The following is an 18,953-nucleotide window of genomic DNA, read 5'->3' as shown; positions in this document are numbered from 1 at the left end:
GTCTCTGACATTACCCACCCGCCTTTTTACGCATAAAACATATATCCAAGAAGCTAACATCGTTCGTGATGCGGTGATACACTATGCATGTACGCGAAATTCTAGGTCGGGGGTCGAATATATGACTTCTTGGGGTCGAATATATGCTTGTTAGATCAGCGTATTGTGCAGCCGGCTACCCGACTCGCCTACTACTGACTTTTTTTCACTCTAAAATCGTCATTTCCTGACAAACCATCTCAACCACCTTCACAGTAATCAACGAAATAAACCCTGTTAACAAGTATTGTCAACAAACCTGTTTTAAAAAGTAAACACACTGATCGAACTATTTCCTAATTACCAAAGCAAAACGAAATCGTAATTTACAGCTGAACTGTGTTTTGTTTGTCATTCAATCCTTGCCACACAACACCCTTCAATCAAACGGATACTCGATTTGCAAACACATCGAACTGACGAGTCAGGTCAAGTTCCTTTTCTCTTATTCTCGTCAGTCGCGTTATCCGCATCAACCGGGGGATAGAGTACATAGTCCTATTTGATTTCGTTTTTCGTCGTAGTGAATGCAGCCCTTTATCCAAGCCTTTCCGCCGACGGAACTGTCGTAAAGTTTTCACCTTACTGAAATATTCATTTTCACGCAATAAATCCCATTACCCGCAGTCATGCACCAGTTGGCCTCTCTCTTGCAAATTTGACCCCACACACTGCAGATATTTTCCGTTTATCTAACTATCCTAAATGTGCATGAAGATTACTTGCTAGATTTTCTCCTTCGGAGTTCCGCCGCACCGAAATTCCATCACTTTACTGGTTTAGCGATCAAATCTTCGCCTGGGCACAAACTTTTCATTGAATTTTCACTTAGAATTTTGAATTTTCTCTGCCACATAAAAGCACGGGAGTTTGCGAAAAGATTTACACAGAACACTCACACACTGCTCGGATTTGCAGGGAAAACGCGACACCCACTGAGTATGTTTGTTTTTTTTTTTTCTTTTTGTTTTCGCTTTCTCTCCACAGCCGGAACGGCCACCGACGTCGACCTTCGTTCACTCGCGAAATTATGGGAACTGACTCGGTTTGCTATGCTGCATGGTCACGGGAGCTGGAAAACATACGACAGCGGCAGCAAACGCGCCACCCGAACGAACGCTTGCCGAACCTAGAGAGCCAATTATGTTTCTCATGGGAAATTTTTCTGCTCACGTTTAACCCGGCGAAAAGCAAACTCCCGACGATTTGATGATGATGTTGTTGTTGTTATTGATTATGCTAGTTCCGTTCTTGTACCGAAATTCCGGGAAATTTCGTTATGAGGATTTACTTCTAGTGAGAAGCAGTGTTGCTATTTTATTCATAGGAACATTAGAATTGTCATCATTTAAACGAGCTGATCGAAGTTGCTTATGAGAGTTCTGTCAAATGATTCATTCCATTTTTCTTTTCATCGCTGCAATGGTGTAGTGTAGCACCGACTGTACTCACTCCAATTTGGATGGATTCAAGGCTTCTTTGTTACCCTAGAACGGTATAGGGCCACCGCTAAAAACGAAAACGCTATACGATTTTTGAAACTCGATTAATAGTGCTTCTAAACAGGTCATGTCTCATATCTGCACACCTACATTGAATTACTGATCTCAGTTGTTCGAACTTTGGTAGCTTATTTTGTCAACAAAAATAACATTTCATCACAGCGGTGTCTTCAGGTACTGCTGTCAACAAATGTTTATTTCACTCAGTAAAATGCATTCTAGGGATTGTGTATCGTTATTACTGACTCGTGAGTTAGCGGCTGCTACCGAGACGAAGACAACTATAGCTGCAGGTAAAAAACCGGATGGTGCCCTGGTGCAAAGCCAATATTCGGGGCGATCCCGACTTGAAAGCAGGCAAAGCATTATCCGGAGGGTACTTCTGGGCCATGGATAGTCTATTTTCGGCGCAAATTAAAGCCTTTGAATTTGAAGTCAATTACAAAAGATCTGAGAGCACAATTTTCAGAAGTCGTAAACATCTCTTAAATTAATAGTGATAAAATTCGAGTTGTTGTTAACGATTTGAAACAGGATATCCAAACGGCAATCTGTGAATTATTCGTTCTAGAATATCAAGTTTATATTCCATCGAGATATGTACACACTTCGAAAAAACCCTGTGATTTTACATCTTGTTAGATGCACATAAATGAAGCGTCGCAGTTCACGCAATTTTACGTGGAAGAACATTTCATATTGTGTCCAAAATTCCATAACATGAAATTCATTTAAACAAAAAAATGAATACTGATAGCGAGCCGCGACTTGAACCGAGAACCATTGGATCGCAAAGCACGTCTGTTAATTGACTGAGCCACAAAAGCACACAACTGCTTGGCTGGTAAAAGGTGCATTTAAATTCATACAGTGCTAACAAAATGCAAGTTACAGTCGGAACCAGTAAAATTCAAGCTAATCTAAGTCATTAAAAATGAAATTTTCCGTCGTTTGACTAATTTGGTCTTTATGAATTACATCGTATGAGGGATTAAGTCACCTGTAATATTCAGATTTTTTGGAGTGTAGAAATTCACGGTATTGTCACTGAAGCGAGTTTGAAGGTCGATGACTTACTTAAGAATGAAGCTGGTCGTTTCAAAAACTCTATGCTCGGAAGAGTTAAGATACTCGAGTACAAACAATTGTACTCAGTATCTATTAACGATGAAAACAAGACTTATCGTCCTTAATGATGGAAACAAGACTTATTCGAAAAAGATCGTCTTCTGTTTCGGCATTTCGTTCCGCATGTTATGAATTGCATGAACTGTCAAAAAATCGGCCACACAGCTACTTATTATAGTAACGAGCCTAAATGTATTAGATGTGGAGAACCCCATGCTGATAAGGTTTGCAATAAAGACATTGAAAAATGTGTTTATTGTAGGCAGAGTTCTCATAATCTCTCAGCACGCGCTGCATTTGAGTTGCGCAAAGACAAAATGAAACTTTCTTTAAAAGCACGGTTCCAGTCGTACATATGCAGAAATGCTTGAAACTGTCTTTGATATCCCCCACCCTTTAGAAACAGAAAACTCCGACTCTGATGAAAATAGTGAAGGTACATCGTTTGTTACTACTTCAAGGGTCAGTTAAAAGAAAGAAATTACCCAAAAAGGAACCTAAAATTTCACCATCATAAAAAGACCCACTTTCAAAACCAAAAAAGTCAAATTCAAAACCAAAGACTGTGCCTCCTGGTTTGTAAAATTCACAAACCAATCTAGGAACTAGTACAAAAAAAAACAATAATCTTGTGGGTTTTTTTTCTGAACCCCTAAAAACCCTCATATCGGCATTCCTTCCAATAGCTAGGACTTTTTTAAAGCAGTTATTAGCTCTATGGCCAATTCTATCAGGGTTTGTATCATTTGATGAATAATTCACCATCCGCCGTAAATGATTCAATCTTGTGCTTTTAGGAACTCTCCGTATGGTGTAGTCATTTTTCGGAGCTAAGAAATGCTATTCCTTTAATAAATTAAACATTCCTTCGACTTCTAGTATAGAAGTTGTTGCTTGTCCAATAAACATTAAAGGAAAAGACATTTGTATAGCTTCGGTATATATATATATATATATATATATATATATATATATATATATATATATATATATATATATATATATATATATATATATATATATATATATATATATATATATATATATATATATATATATATATATATATATATATATATATATATATATTCTTCCAAGAGCTCAAGTTGGACAACGACAGTTTAATGAAATAGTAGAAGCCTTTCCAGCTCCACTGTAAATTCTAGGAAATTTTAACTCGCATTGGATCACTTGGGGCTCCCTCCACAATGATAATAGATAAGCTTTAATATACAATATTTGCGATAATTTCAACATGACAGTATTGAATATGGGTAGCATGACACGGATTCCAAGCCCTCCAGCACGTCCAGGTTCGTTAGATTTATCTCTGTGTTCGATTTTAATTCGACTAGATTGCACCTGGAAAATATTTCCTGACCGATCATGTATCAATCATCACCTCAAGAAGTAGTAGCAATTGCATTGCTGATGGAAATGGAAGCTCCTTCTCCCCCTAGAAAAAGGGTGACAGCGAGATCCCATACAAAAATTTTTTTTAGCTAAAAACTCAGCTCAATCGGCCACGTAAAGCTTGTACGCAAATAGGCCTGAATGAAAATATCTTTTATAAGAAAAAAAAACATATTTTATTACTTTCATTGATTTCACTTTCGCATATTAAGGAACCAATGCATACGCAACCAAATTTCTCAATTCTGTTCATATTGTAACTTGATGTTATTAATACACGAACGAACATTGCCATAGTTAACGTGGTAGTTGAATTATATAAATCCATCAAAAAGATTACACGGTTAGTTTTGCATTTTTTAAATTGACACCCAGCCTCGTATAGTGAAGAGTAAGCAAAAGCGACAATCTAGTCGTCACCTCACTGGACGAGCTACTTGTTTCATTCACAGTCAAGCATCAACTAGGCAAAGAAATGATTTGCAGCATATATTTATAGATGCCTCTTCATACTGCGCAGAACGATGCGGTGTTTTTATTATGACGCGAAGCCTTCTATGCCAAGAAAGTGACACCACTTTGGACAACTGGGATTGGTTGGAACTCTCAATTAACGAATTGTGGTTAAATTGAATGCAATGTCTTTGCTCCTGCTGAAAGCAGCAATACCGAAGAAAAAATAGTTGTGACATAGACAATTGTGAGATACTGCTGCGAAAAACAAAAATACAAAACATCTACTCGCCAAACGCGTTACCCATAACTTAATATCCAACAAAATAAAAAATTCATTGTTTACGAAATTAGAACTATTACTACATTGAATGTCTCAGATCTCAGAACATAGAGCTAAATCTTAATAATACTTTAGTGGCTTACAAATGCCACCAAGAACTGTGTCGGAGATACTCTTCAAAACAATTCTCATTCCTAGTTATAAATGCTTAGAACTTCATATACTCACCTTCGCTAGATATTATAAGAAATATTTTATCAATCATCTAATAGATCTTGGAACATCAATACACTTTCCCGAAGAAACCGTCAAACTAAATCTGCATAATTTTGAGTTACAGGAATTTCGATTATTTCATTGTACTTTGACTTTACCAAGTAAGACAAATCTCTTATAACTGCTGATTATTAGTTTTGAACGCCCGGAATTGCTTTCGAGAATCGCCGATGTTTTAATCGTCACGTTTCAGAGATACATGGTAATCTAAAAACTTCTATCAAAAATCTCCGAGTGCATTAGCACCACTTGGCGAATGAGTTTTTAACTAATATATTCTTCATAATGTAGACTTTGACATCCCGAACCACTTTCCAGAGAAAAAAAAGCTTCGAAAATTTTAGCTTTTGAATCAGATCACGATTTTAAAATCAAAAATATATGTTTTACCATACCAGTTCCATCTACTATAATGGCTTAGAAAACTTGAGTATTAATAGTTCGATGTTATAATGTTCGAATGCTACAGCTTTGGATATGAGAAGGACAAAGAGAACATGTTCATACTGTACTCAAATAGCCACACTGCAATTCACGGTGGATGCGGGATGGAAGCGACGCAACGAATGTGCACTGACAGAAACTACCTGCATACAACTTTGTGAAACAGCACTACTTGTCATATAATCGAGCATTTTCCATCTTTAGCACTTGCAGTCCATAGCAATCGCATAAAGTTCACATTCTAAAACACCTAAGTTCAAAGCCGGATTTCTCCGTGGTGTGGTTAGTGGGTTGCTAAAAATCGCTTTTGTTTTGTTTGCAAGTAATATCACCTTGATGTATACTAACCCAAGCCTTCTTTGGGCTGTCAATTTTATGCTTATGCTAGCAACGGGTTATTTTTCAGTGATGTCTTTTTGGAGCAAATCATTAACTGATTATACATGCCTTATTTTCGTTGTTTTGATTTCGAGAAAATCTACATCATATTAAGTTTTCAATGTGTTTTCACTGAGAACAAACAATTCCAACAAAAGTCTTTTTGCCAGATTGGGCAGATTCTTCACCAAGTTGAATTCAATTCTGTCCAACCCAGGAGCGATATTGTGGTAAGACAAGAGTGCTATAGGAAATTCCATCATTGAAAAGGGGTTATCAATGGAACCATTATTTGAAAGAGACTCCCGCTCTGCGTAGGATCAGAAAAGGGGCAAACTTTCTTAGCAGAGTGAAATATCCATCGGTTCTAGTATTCATCACTCTCGTTTCCCACATTGAGATTTCTCTTGACAAACCTTCGACAAAATGTCTCCAGTGTAGCTTCTTGAACCGTAGTATGCTCTTGGATTTGGTTTCTAAAACCAAGAATTTTTCAAAATTCTAAGGTGTTTCTTCTTCCCGTTTCAGAAACGTTTTGCAAGCATTAAGTTTTGCCAGTTTTGTCTCTGAGCACTATTTGTCTCACCAAAGGTTGGAAGGCCTGCTGTTAGTCGTCTAGAAATCGTTTGGTTTGGGCTGGTACTGCGGCCTCCAGAATCGAGCGAACCAGGAAGTCATATCCTTCAAGTCGAGGGAGCTCTTTCATTGAATTTGAGATACTTGAGATATTACTTTGGTATTTCATCCAGTCAATATTTTTTGTCAAATCATACGGAATTTTAACTGAATCAGCAATGCAATTGCTACTACTTCTTGAGGTGATGATTGATACATGATCGGTCAGGAAATATTTTCCAGGTGCAATCTAGTCGAATTAAAATCGAACACAGAGATAAATCTAACGAACCTGGACGTGCTGGAGGGCTTGGAATCCGTGTCATGCTACCCATATTCAATACTGTCATGTTGAAATTATCGCAAATATTGTATATTAAAGCTTATCTATTATCATTGTGGAGGGAGCCCCAAGTGATCCAATGCGAGTTAAAATTTACTAGAATTTACAGTGGAGCTGGAAAGGCTTCTACTATTTCATTAAACTGTCGTTGTCCAATAAACATTAAAGGAAAAGACATTTGTATAGCTTCGGTATATATATATATATATATATATATATATATATATATATATATATATATATATATATATATATATATATATATATATATATATATATATATATATATATATATATATATATTCTTCCAAGAGCTCAAGTTGGACAACGACAGTTTAATGAAATAGTAGAAGCCTTTCCAGCTCCACTGTAAATTCTAGGAAATTTTAACTCGCATTGGATCACTTGGGGCTCCCTCCACAATGATAATAGATAAGCTTTAATATACAATATTTGCGATAATTTCAACATGACAGTATTGAATATGGGTAGCATGACACGGATTCCAAGCCCTCCAGCACGTCCAGGTTCGTTAGATTTATCTCTGTGTTCGATTTTAATTCGACTAGATTGCACCTGGAAAATATTTCCTGACCGATCATGTATCAATCATCACCTCAAGAAGTAGTAGCAATTGCATTGCTGATTCAGTTAAAATTCCGTATGATTTGACAAAAAATATTGACTGGATGAAATACCAAAGTAATATCTCAAGTATCTCAAATTCAATGAAAGAGCTCCCTCGACTTGAAGGATATGACTTCCTGGTTCGCTCGATTCTGGAGGCCGCAGTACCAGCCCAAACCAAACGATTTCTAGACGACTAACAGCAGGCCTTCCAACCTTTGGTGAGACAAATAGTGCTCAGAGACAAAACTGGCAAAACTTAATGCTTGCAAAACGTTTCTGAAACGGGAAGAAGAAACACCTTAGAATTTTGAAAAATTCTTGGTTTTAGAAACCAAATCCAAGAGCATACTACGGTTCAAGAAGCTACACTGGAGACATTTTGTCGAAGGTTTGTCAAGAGAAATCTCAATGTGGGAAACGAGAGTGATGAATACTAGAACCGATGGATATTTCACTCTGCTAAGAAAGTTTGCCCCTTTTCTGATCCTACGCAGAGCGGGAGTCTCTTTCAAATAATGGTTCCATTGATAACCCCTTTTCAATGATGGAATTTCCTATAGCACTCTTGTCTTACCACAATATCGCTCCTGGGTTGGACAGAATTGAATTCAACTTGGTGAAGAATCTGCCCAATCTGGCAAAAAGACTTTTGTTGGAATTGTTTGTTCTCAGTGAAAACACATTGAAAACTTAATATGATGTAGATTTTCTCGAAATCAAAACAACGAAAATAAGGCATGTATAATCAGTTAATGATTTGCTCCAAAAAGACATCACTGAAAAATAACCCGTTGCTAGCATAAGCATAAAATTGACAGCCCAAAGAAGGCTTGGGTTAGTATACATCAAGGTGATATTACTTGCAAACAAAACAAAAGCGATTTTTAGCAACCCACTAACCACACCACGGAGAAATCCGGCTTTGAACTTAGGTGTTTTAGAATGTGAACTTTATGCGATTGCTATGGACTGCAAGTGCTAAAGATGGAAAATGCTCGATTATATGACAAGTAGTGCTGTTTCACAAAGTTGTATGCAGGTAGTTTCTGTCAGTGCACATTCGTTGCGTCGCTTCCATCCCGCATCCACCGTGAATTGCAGTGTGGCTATTTGAGTACAGTATGAACATGTTCTCTTTGTCCTTCTCATATCCAAAGCTGTAGCATTCGAACATTATAACATCGAACTATTAATACTCAAGTTTTCTAAGCCATTATAGTAGATGGAACTGGTATGGTAAAACATATATTTTTGATTTTAAAATCGTGATCTGATTCAAAAGCTAAAATTTTCGAAGCTTTTTTTTCTCTGGAAAGTGGTTCGGGATGTCAAAGTCTACATTATGAAGAATATATTAGTTAAAAACTCATTCGCCAAGTGGTGCTAATGCACTCGGAGATTTTTGATAGAAGTTTTTAGATTACCATGTATCTCTGAAACGTGACGATTAAAACATCGGCGATTCTCGAAAGCAATTCCGGGCGTTCAAAACTAATAATCAGCAGTTATAAGAGATTTGTCTTACTTGGTAAAGTCAAAGTACAATGAAATAATCGAAATTCCTGTAACTCAAAATTATGCAGATTTAGTTTGACGGTTTCTTCGGGAAAGTGTATTGATGTTCCAAGATCTATTAGATGATTGATAAAATATTTCTTATAATATCTAGCGAAGGTGAGTATATGAAGTTCTAAGCATTTATAACTAGGAATGAGAATTGTTTTGAAGAGTATCTCCGACACAGTTCTTGGTGGCATTTGTAAGCCACTAAAGTATTATTAAGATTTAGCTCTATGTTCTGAGATCTGAGACATTCAATGTAGTAATAGTTCTAATTTCGTAAACAATGAATTTTTTATTTTGTTGGATATTAAGTTATGGGTAACGCGTTTGGCGAGTAGATGTTTTGTATTTTTGTTTTTCGCAGCAGTATCTCACAATTGTCTATGTCACAACTATTTTTTCTTCGGTATTGCTGCTTTCAGCAGGAGCAAAGACATTGCATTCAATTTAACCACAATTCGTTAATTGAGAGTTCCAACCAATCCCAGTTGTCCAAAGTGGTGTCACTTTCTTGGCATAGAAGGCTTCGCGTCATAATAAAAACACCGCATCGTTCTGCGCAGTATGAAGAGGCATCTATAAATATATGCTGCAAATCATTTCTTTGCCTAGTTGATGCTTGACTGTGAATGAAACAAGTAGCTCGTCCAGTGAGGTGACGACTAGATTGTCGCTTTTGCTTACTCTTCACTATACGAGGCTGGGTGTCAATTTAAAAAATGCAAAACTAACCGTGTAATCTTTTTGATGGATTTATATAATTCAACTACCACGTTAACTATGGCAATGTTCGTTCGTGTATTAATAACATCAAGTTACAATATGAACAGAATTGAGAAATTTGGTTGCGTATGCATTGGTTCCTTAATATGCGAAAGTGAAATCAATGAAAGTAATAAAATATGTTTTTTTTCTTATAAAAGATATTTTCATTCAGGCCTATTTGCGTACAAGCTTTACGTGGCCGATTGAGCTGAGTTTTTAGCTAAAAAAAATTTTTGTATGGGATCTCGCTGTCACCCTTTTTCTAGGGGGAGAAGGAGCTTCCATTTCCATCCTGCGAGGATTGAGGGGCACTTTCTTCGTGTTTCGTCTCGTCATCCATTGCCGCATCAGTGGTATTGTTGTTGATTTCGTTGCTAGTTGCTGTAGATTCGCCTTGTTGCACATTGTTTGCAGTTGCTGGTTGATTGGATGGTAAGCTGTTAACTGCAGCTGGTGTACTTTGTTCTATAGAGGATACGTTGGATGGTATCGTTGAAGGGGATACTTCACTGTTGTTGGTGGCTGTCACAGGTGTACTGGGGTTTCTTGGGGTCAGAGATGGCATTTCACCAGAGTGATACACGCTAGAGTCAGATTTTTGCCACACCGAGGATGCAAAAAACGAAGCACCGCACAAAGAGGAAAGCACACTTCTTCTCAGTGTCGAATAGACAGCATTTGAGTGTGTGCTTGTGGTTAAAGCAGCTGGCGCGAGTGAAACATATTCTCTTCGCATGAATCGCTCACACGCGCTCTCGTCTAAATACACCCAAGTGACCACTGGCGCGTGATGGTGAGCGAACACTTCTGTGAACTTCAATTAATAGAGAGTAGATCTGGCCTTGCTATGAAAAATTTGCAAGGAAAACCGAAAATTTTACGATAAATTGTTTTATTTTGCTGATTTTGCGTGTCCACGCTTCATCTACGAAAACTATACAGCAGAGTGCTCACCGGCGTGTACACCTCTGTGAAAGTATCTGCATCCACCTCAGAGAATTTATTAGCTAATGCTCTAGCACTTTGGTGCGATTCAGTGGAAGAGGTAAAAGGAAATAAACAAACGCACTCATGATGCGTGCACACTTTACACAACAGTGGTGTATAAATGTGAAAGAGTGCATGCGTAACAAACGTACGCCATTTAGAATACCGGGGAGAAAAATCTTTCTCTTTTCTTTTTCGATAGAGAGAATCTCTCCGTGTTGGGACATAGTTTTGCGAATATATGAATCGGTGACGCTTTGAGGAAAGATCATGCACACACACTTCTATAGCACGATCTACCATATATACTGGAATGTTGTACTTAATGTTTTCGTGCTCCACATAGTGCTATGTATTTATTGTCTTTTGCGAATTGAATTGCATCCAACTCTTTATAAAACTGGATGTAAACAACATTATTTGTCTTATTGCATTGAAGTAATTGCACACGTTTAATGTCAAGATGCATTTGCTCCTTAAGCAAACCTTCAAGTTCTCGTATCGAAGGTCGAATTTTGGACTGCCTGAAGTCAACAACAATTGTATTCTTTCGTGTCGGCGGTAGCTTTTGTTCGTTTGGTTCACTCATTTTCGAGGTCGTTCTGTACTTGGTTTCTTTCGTCCCGAACGTAAGCGGTTTTGTTTTATCGACTGACTTGGATGAGATATGAAAGCGAACTGATAAAATAAGTTGTGCGGACTGTGTCACATATTTTCTTCCTTGCACTGCTGCCATTCTATTTTCAGACACTTTCCGAAGATTATCGACGCTTTTTAACGAAGGATAATTAAAATTACACTTTCACTGAGTTTATTGGTTGACGGTTATTCACATTTTTCACATTTACTCTTTTCGATCAAAACATATAAAATCTTCTCTAATCGCTGTTTATAAAATAAATAAGTTTGTACGTTCTCTGTCTTGAAAATTATTATGATACAAAATCGTTTCATTTGTCCAGATTTATATCCTGAGGTTGTTCGTATCCAAAATTGATTTTTCAAGTAACTTTGAAATCATCATAATTGACTTTCATTTAAAGGACATTTTTCAAAAATTTTAAAATTTTAAAATTTATGGAAGGCATCAAAATAGAGTAGAATCAATTGTCGTGAATAAATCTAACTGTCAATTTGATCATTCGCAAAAAAATCTAAACATTAAAAAAAGAGTAAGTTTGTAATTCGTCACTGTTTAGTGCATCCACCATCATCTTTATCGTTTTTTATATTGATACCCTAGAATTATTTCATTTTTAATGTAATCGTGCTCGGTCGTGTCTTGCATACAACCATTTATTCTTTTATTTTTTAAAATATTTATTTATTCATTTATTTGGAGCAGCGTGAAGCCCAGTGGAGATGAAATTTAGCAATCTCTCTCTCCAACATAGGCATAAAACCTCCCCATCATTTGTATGAACAGATTACAATGATCCAAAAGATAAATTTAGGCCTAACACTACAATAAAAACTAACAGTTAAAACTAAATTTATAACACTATAACTAGTTGATGACACCAAGCATAGCAGTATTAGTACTCTTACTTAGAAGGCGAGAGAGAGGAGAAAAGTAGTTAGGTAAATTGAAAACAAGGGTTGGTGGAGGGGGTGCTAAACGGGCGAAAACGAACGACGGGGTTGAAATCAGCATGTAGATCTAATTAGTTATCAAAAAGATGGTGGAAGACAGAAAAAACGACGAGGTTAGAATCGGCATGTAGATCTAATTAGTGATCAAAATGGATGGTGGAAGACCAGAAAAAAAGAGGAAACACCAGGTTAATTTGGGCGAGCGAATCTAGTTAGTTTCAAATGAAGATGATAGAGAAACGGAATGGGGGTTGAATGAAAATAAAATATTAACGGTTCCAGACAAATCCTAATATGACAGGTGATAATCATCTTATCTTATCTTATCCTATCACTAACCTAATCTAAAACTTCAACGCTAATGTTAGTCATGTATGTTTAAATGGTATTCGAATAGTAAAACTAATAAAGTTAGCAGGAAAAGAACCCAATAAATAACTGTTGAATAAGCGACACATACTGGAGACTGGTTCATTGAAACCGTAGTTAGTTCTAGCGCGAGGAACTCGGAGAAAAGGATTGAATCGCAAATCACGACGACGGATGTCAAAATTCAGCAGTTTTAGGAGATCTGCGCAATCAATACGGGATTGGATTAAGTCCGCAATGAACACAGCTTTGATGCTATCCCGGCGAACAAATAGCAAATCGAGATTTTTCTTTAATGTTTAAGTAGATTAACTCATGAATCTAATATGATATTTAAGGAAACTAGTAATAATATGTTTTATAAAGTACTCACCGTTGTGACTGTATTCGAAATATTTTAGGTTTTAAATACTATATATGGTGGATGCTACGGCGAAGAAAAACTAATGTATGTTGCCTTATGAAATAAATTGATAAACATATGTAAATTTCATTGAAGATTCTTTGTTATTAACAACATTTGTTATTAGACTTAGATATAATAAATAGTTCGAATGTGAATTGTATTATATAAAATATTTTCGAAAAATACCACTGGGTTCTGTATATTCATGTGTGTCGAATATCCAGATAACCTGGCAACACTGGACCGAAATGAAAACCCAACTTTGTAATGCAAGAATGCCGTAACGATAGAAACGAAACCCAAATCTAAAAACATATCTCATCTTCGTTGCTATACACATTCTCAACCCGACCTTCCAAGGCTCTCGCTCGAAGTTATTTGTGCCAGGAATGGAGACGACTGGAGTGAGCTTTGTCTCATTTTCATGTTTTTGCTCACTCGGTACCTGTTTTGCAGTACTAGAATCGCACAGTATGAAGCGTGGGAAAACTGTAACCGCGCTCTCCTGTCCTAGCCACCCGCTCTGTTCCCACACAGACCACCTGCTTACCTCTGATGGAAACACGTACCGAAGCGTACGCTGAAGCCATCCTTTGTTCTTTGTGGAAAACCATTCCCTGTTGAACCTATGCCAATATTGTCCCCTGCTAACGACGACGGACGGACGTGTTGACGCTGGTGACGTCGAAGGAGACACCACCAACGGAAATGTTGCTTTGCCATTGGGAGCGGAAAAACTTGCGAAACCGCATAGGAGCAGCATCCACGGTCTCGTTAGCCTCGAGCCTGTAAAACCGTACGTAAACCATTTGTTCGGTTGAACCCGACTTGGATTGCTTCCAAGCAAATTAGTTTTGGTTTTTCGTTTTTGAGAACTATGGAAAATTTTCTTTTTATTGCTTGTTACCACTTTCCCGAACGTTTGTTTTTTTCCCACCGATCTGGCTTGGTTTTCGGGTTTAACATTTAGTCACTGGTTCGCTTAGAACACGACTCAAATGTTTAGCTGCGGGTTGTCGCATGCTTCTTTGGTCTAATATTTTCAACCGCAAACCGCGAGGTAGTGGAGTGAATTATTTAATTTTTAAAGAGAATTTAAGTATGATGCAGAACAATAAAAATTGGTTTTCTGTGAATGGTATAGATCAACTAGAGTTGCCCTTTCAGAAGAACTAAAAAACATAAAGGATTAATGACATGATTTTCTCTGGCTATTTATATCCTTCGAAAAAATATGTCCATGAATTTTTTTTTATTTATTTGTCATCAATCAAAAGTAGACCATAGGATTAATTACAATAATCGTCTTAAATTAGTAAACTAATCTAAATAGATCACTAAATAATGTATAATTTAGCATGAGTTGTTGAAATATTGTTTTGAAATTGAAGTTTGTTCAATTTGAAGTTGAAATATTGTTTTAGTTTGTTTTTATTTTGACATTATAAAAACGACAGCTTCTGAATCACAGCCATCAATTGATTTATTGGCGCATTTTTTGCATAGTTTGTTCGCTGGTAGTTTGTAATGAAAATATTTCGATTTCTTAAAGGCCGAGATGGTATGTAAAAATTTAGTTTGGACAGGAGTTCACTGGAATCTATGCGATTTGATACAATGTCAATTACAAATGAGACCATTGAAAATTCTCTGTGTTCTTTTAATGTTTGAATACTGATCAGCATACAGCGGGCTTTATAGGACGGAAGAGGAAGTCTTGTCCAACCTAATTTACGAAGTGCAAATAGTAAAAATTGTTTTTGAACTGATTCTATTCGATCTTTCCATGTGCTTAAGTAAGGTGACCAAACTAAGCTACAGTTTTCTAGTACTGACCGAACATAGGCAATGCATAATGTTTTGATTGTATATGGATCGTGAAAACAGTAACAAAATCGTTTTATGAATCCTAGCATGTTATTGGCTCTGTTTATGCTTGTAATATAATGGTCAACAAAAGTCATTTTAGAATCTAGTATTATTCCTAAGTCCCTAATTCTTTCGCATTTTTGAACTGTTTGACTTCAAAGAGTAAGTATCAAGTCAGCTGTATTTCGTTTTTTACTGAATGTTATTCTACTGCATTTTTTCACATTTAGTTGAAGAAGACCTTTGTTACACCATGTATAAAAAGCAAGAATATCTTCTTGATAAACCTTCGCATCCTCACTTGTCTCTATTTCTAAAAATAGTTTTATATCGTCTGCTTGACTTTTTACCCTTAAATTTCACAATTTGTCGACGATTTGTTAGAATGGTTGGAATCTAACCATTTAAGAAGACCTGATAAAATTCCCAATTTTTGTAATTTGAACATAAGCATGGGTATGTCAACACGATCGAATGCTTTGCTGAAATCTGTATATAGAGCTTCAATGTGATTTCCCTTGTCCATAGCGGTCAGTGTATAGTGGACGAATTCAAGTAAATTAGTAGTAGTGGAACGTCCTTTGAAAAATCCATGTTGCATGTGAGTAATTCTATTTTTTATTTGACTAAATAGTTTGTCATTAACTATCGCTTCAAAGAGCTTCGGAATGCAAGAAAGAATGGCAATCCCCCGATAGTTGCATATGTCTGCTTTTTTCCCAGTTTTGAAAATTGGTATAAGGAAAGAGTATTCCACGTATCTGAAAAAACTCCAACCTGAAGCGAATTATTAAAAAGCCAGCACAAAGGGGTTGCAAGATCTAATGCTATTTTTTTTCATAAATATGGGTGGAATCCCATCAGGTCCGGCACTTTTAGAGACATAAAATTTGTTTAGGGCATCTATTATGTCTAGCACTTCGATCTGATTTACATTAATATCTTCAGTAAACTCTGGAAAGAAATTGAAACATTGACGGTCTCGGTCATCTTCAAAAAAGATTACAAATTTCTTGTGAGTTATTACCAATGTTTTCCTGTAGATACATTCTTGACGGAAAGTTTTCTGATTCCAATTTGTTTCTAACATAACTAAGGATTTTTTTGGGCAAGATTTTATTTCCTGTTCAGTTTTTGAGTTATACTCGTTGAATGCAGTATCAATTGCTGGACTTAGTTGGTCACAGATGTGTATGTAATTCGATAAATGGTCACTGTTATTTTCTCTTTTGTACTTTTTATGAGCTTTTTGTTTTCGATTTCTTAGGTTTCTATTATGCTCGTTATACCAAACAGGATACTTTGAATTATTTTTTCGCCAAATTTCCTTCAATGGGACATCTTCAATTATTATATCGTACTGCAGTTTTTATAAAATATCGACAGAAATTTCGACATTTCCTTCGTTTCTAAGGAGTTCTTGCCAATCTATTTCTCGTAGCTTACGACTAATACTATCATTATTTGCTGAGTGATAATCGAAAATCTCCTCATACTTGTAGTCGTCGGGTCTATTAATCTGATGTATAAATATTGAGAATTCTATTGCTGTATGAAAAGCTTTATTTTTCCACAATGGAGTTGGTGATTCTATTACACAGAAATCATAAATAACAGTTTTGCTGAATTTTTACATGATTAATTTGATTAAGACCTAAACGGATATTTTGTCGAATAAGTAATGAAGTTTTTCATTCTCCCCAACGAGAGGAAGTAAAATGCTATCATTTTCAGCGTCTGGAATAAAGTCGATATTGTGCTGATTGAAGTCTCCATATATATATGAACTTTAACTTCCGATGGAAGCTTAGTCATGATTTCATCAGCAATATGCAGAAACTTTTCATGTGTGTCTTTTTGGGCATTGCACTAACATATGGTTCGAAACGGGAAATTAGCGTGACAAAAATATTTTCACTATTAAATATTAGTGTTTTGTAGTTAGTGTCTTCACAAAAGTTGTTTATAATCAAACGGCGCTCCTTTTGATGAAAAACGCTACTAGGGTGGTCCTCATTTAGATTGAAATCTACCATCTAACTTTCTTAATTGAACTCAAAAATGATTTTGTTGTACAATAACGTTATAGAAAATTTTATTTTCAACTACTTTGCTGTAAAAAGCACATCTCTAGCTTTTCATTTGATCGAGTTACATCAATTTTCCTGAGTAAAAGTAGGGTGGCTCCTGAAAAATCACTTTTTTTGTTCTAACTTTTTTGTGAAACGTTCTACGGAAAAATTGTTTTCAGAAAAGTTGTTGAACTAATCATTGCGCACAATTTTGCTCAACCAAGCTTTTTCATATGAGCTTCCAGTGAAATGTTATGATTGTTTTTTCATCAAAAACTAGTCAAGCTTCAAATATCAATATTCATTAGATGCCATATCGATAAAAATGCATCCTATACGGTTCCTGAAAGTTCATAATATAGGTAAAAATTTAAGAGAAAATTGGAAGGGTGTTATTTTTTTATCTTATTTAAAATAGTCACCTACCTTCAAAAATCTCAAAAACATTACATAACTCTTAAACGCCTTAACGTATCAACATACTTCCTTCAGCAAAATAATAGTATCATATTAGTTCTACAAGTGTTCCATACATTGTTCTTCTTTAAATTTCGTAGTGGTTATCATTTCGGCGTCAAATTCTGCTAAAACAGTAATAAGAACACCTTCCCTCGATTTTTTTTCAGATGAGCAATTCTAGAAATGCTTAGCAGATCATCAGACACGACCTTCTCCGATTTGGATGAAAATTTGCACATGGCTTCAGTATGGCAAACCATAAGTTTTGAACCGATGGAGAGGTCAATCCGACTCACGACTGATTTTTAAAAAGGGCGTATATATTTTTGCATTTCACAAAAATTGCCTTTTTTCAAATCGTTGTAACTCGGAAACCGTTAATTGTACCAAAATGGCGTTCAGGAAGAAGTTGTAGGGCACTCTAAAAAAATATACACTGAAAAAAAATTTGATTTTTTTCTCAATAAATTCAAAATAAACAAAAAAAATTATATTAAAAAAAATCATTTTTTTTTATAATTTTTCTTTTAAAGCTCTTATTAAAACCTACAGATTGATGGCTATCCCATCCGTGCCTTTTGAAAAATGAAGAAGTTACAGCTAAAACAATTTACAGATATATTCGAAATGTCAAGATCTCGTTGAAAGATAATTATTTAAACAGTAGAATATTATTATGCAGGTTAAAGGTAATAAATTTGTTCATCATATCCTTTCTTCTAATAGTAGCTGTTCTTGAGATACTTGGATATTTAATTATATCACCATTTTTTATATTTCCTTGAATTGTTTATTTGCTTGCTATATCTACAGTTATTATATGTACACGAATAATTCTTAATTATATTTAAGGTTTTATTTATGACTGATGGAGCTGCCTCGCAGTACTAAAACTTAAAAAAATTGGCAAGTCTCTGTAAATTTAAATCAATGTATAACATTGATGCTGAGTGGCATTTTTTGCAACTTCTCATGGTAAAGGACCATGTGATGCACTCGGGGGTAATTTAAAGCGAATGGCACGACGTGAAAGCTTGGCTAAACTACACGAACACCCAATCACATCTGCAAAACAATTATATGACTGGGCAGAGCAGAGAGGTCGAGATATCATGAACAAATTTATTGCCTTTAACCTGTAGAATAATATTCTACTGTTTAAATGATTATCTTTCAACGAGAACTTGAAATTTCGAATATATCTGTAAATTGTTTTAGCTGTAACTTATTCATTTTTTAAAAGGCACGGATGGGATAGCCATCAATCTGTAGGTTTTAATAACAGCTTTAAAATAGAAATTATCAGAAAAAAATTAAAACCATTCTTTTTTTTAATAACTTTTTCGGATTATTTTGTAATTATTGA

General features: G+C 35.7%; 1 protein-coding gene across 2 annotated transcripts in view; it reads right to left on the bottom strand.

The window, feature by feature from the left end:
• The window catches only part of LOC131438203 (uncharacterized), a 193,665-nt gene extending 192,599 nt beyond the window's left edge, over window positions 1–1,066 (bottom strand). Inside the window, exon 1 of one of the 2 annotated variants that reach the window (XM_058608059.1) lies at window positions 299–1,066. The gene's annotated coding sequence lies outside the window, so the exon portion shown is untranslated. The remainder of the gene's footprint in view (window positions 1–298) is intronic. The other variant, XM_058608058.1, reaches the window with a different exon arrangement.
• Window positions 1,067–18,953: the final 17,887 nt, after the last annotated feature.

This window comes from Malaya genurostris, chromosome 3, assembly GCF_030247185.1.
Source record: "Malaya genurostris strain Urasoe2022 chromosome 3, Malgen_1.1, whole genome shotgun sequence".
Taxonomy (NCBI): Eukaryota; Metazoa; Arthropoda; class Insecta; order Diptera; family Culicidae; genus Malaya; species Malaya genurostris.
This window is presented reverse-complemented; position numbering and strand designations above follow the sequence as displayed.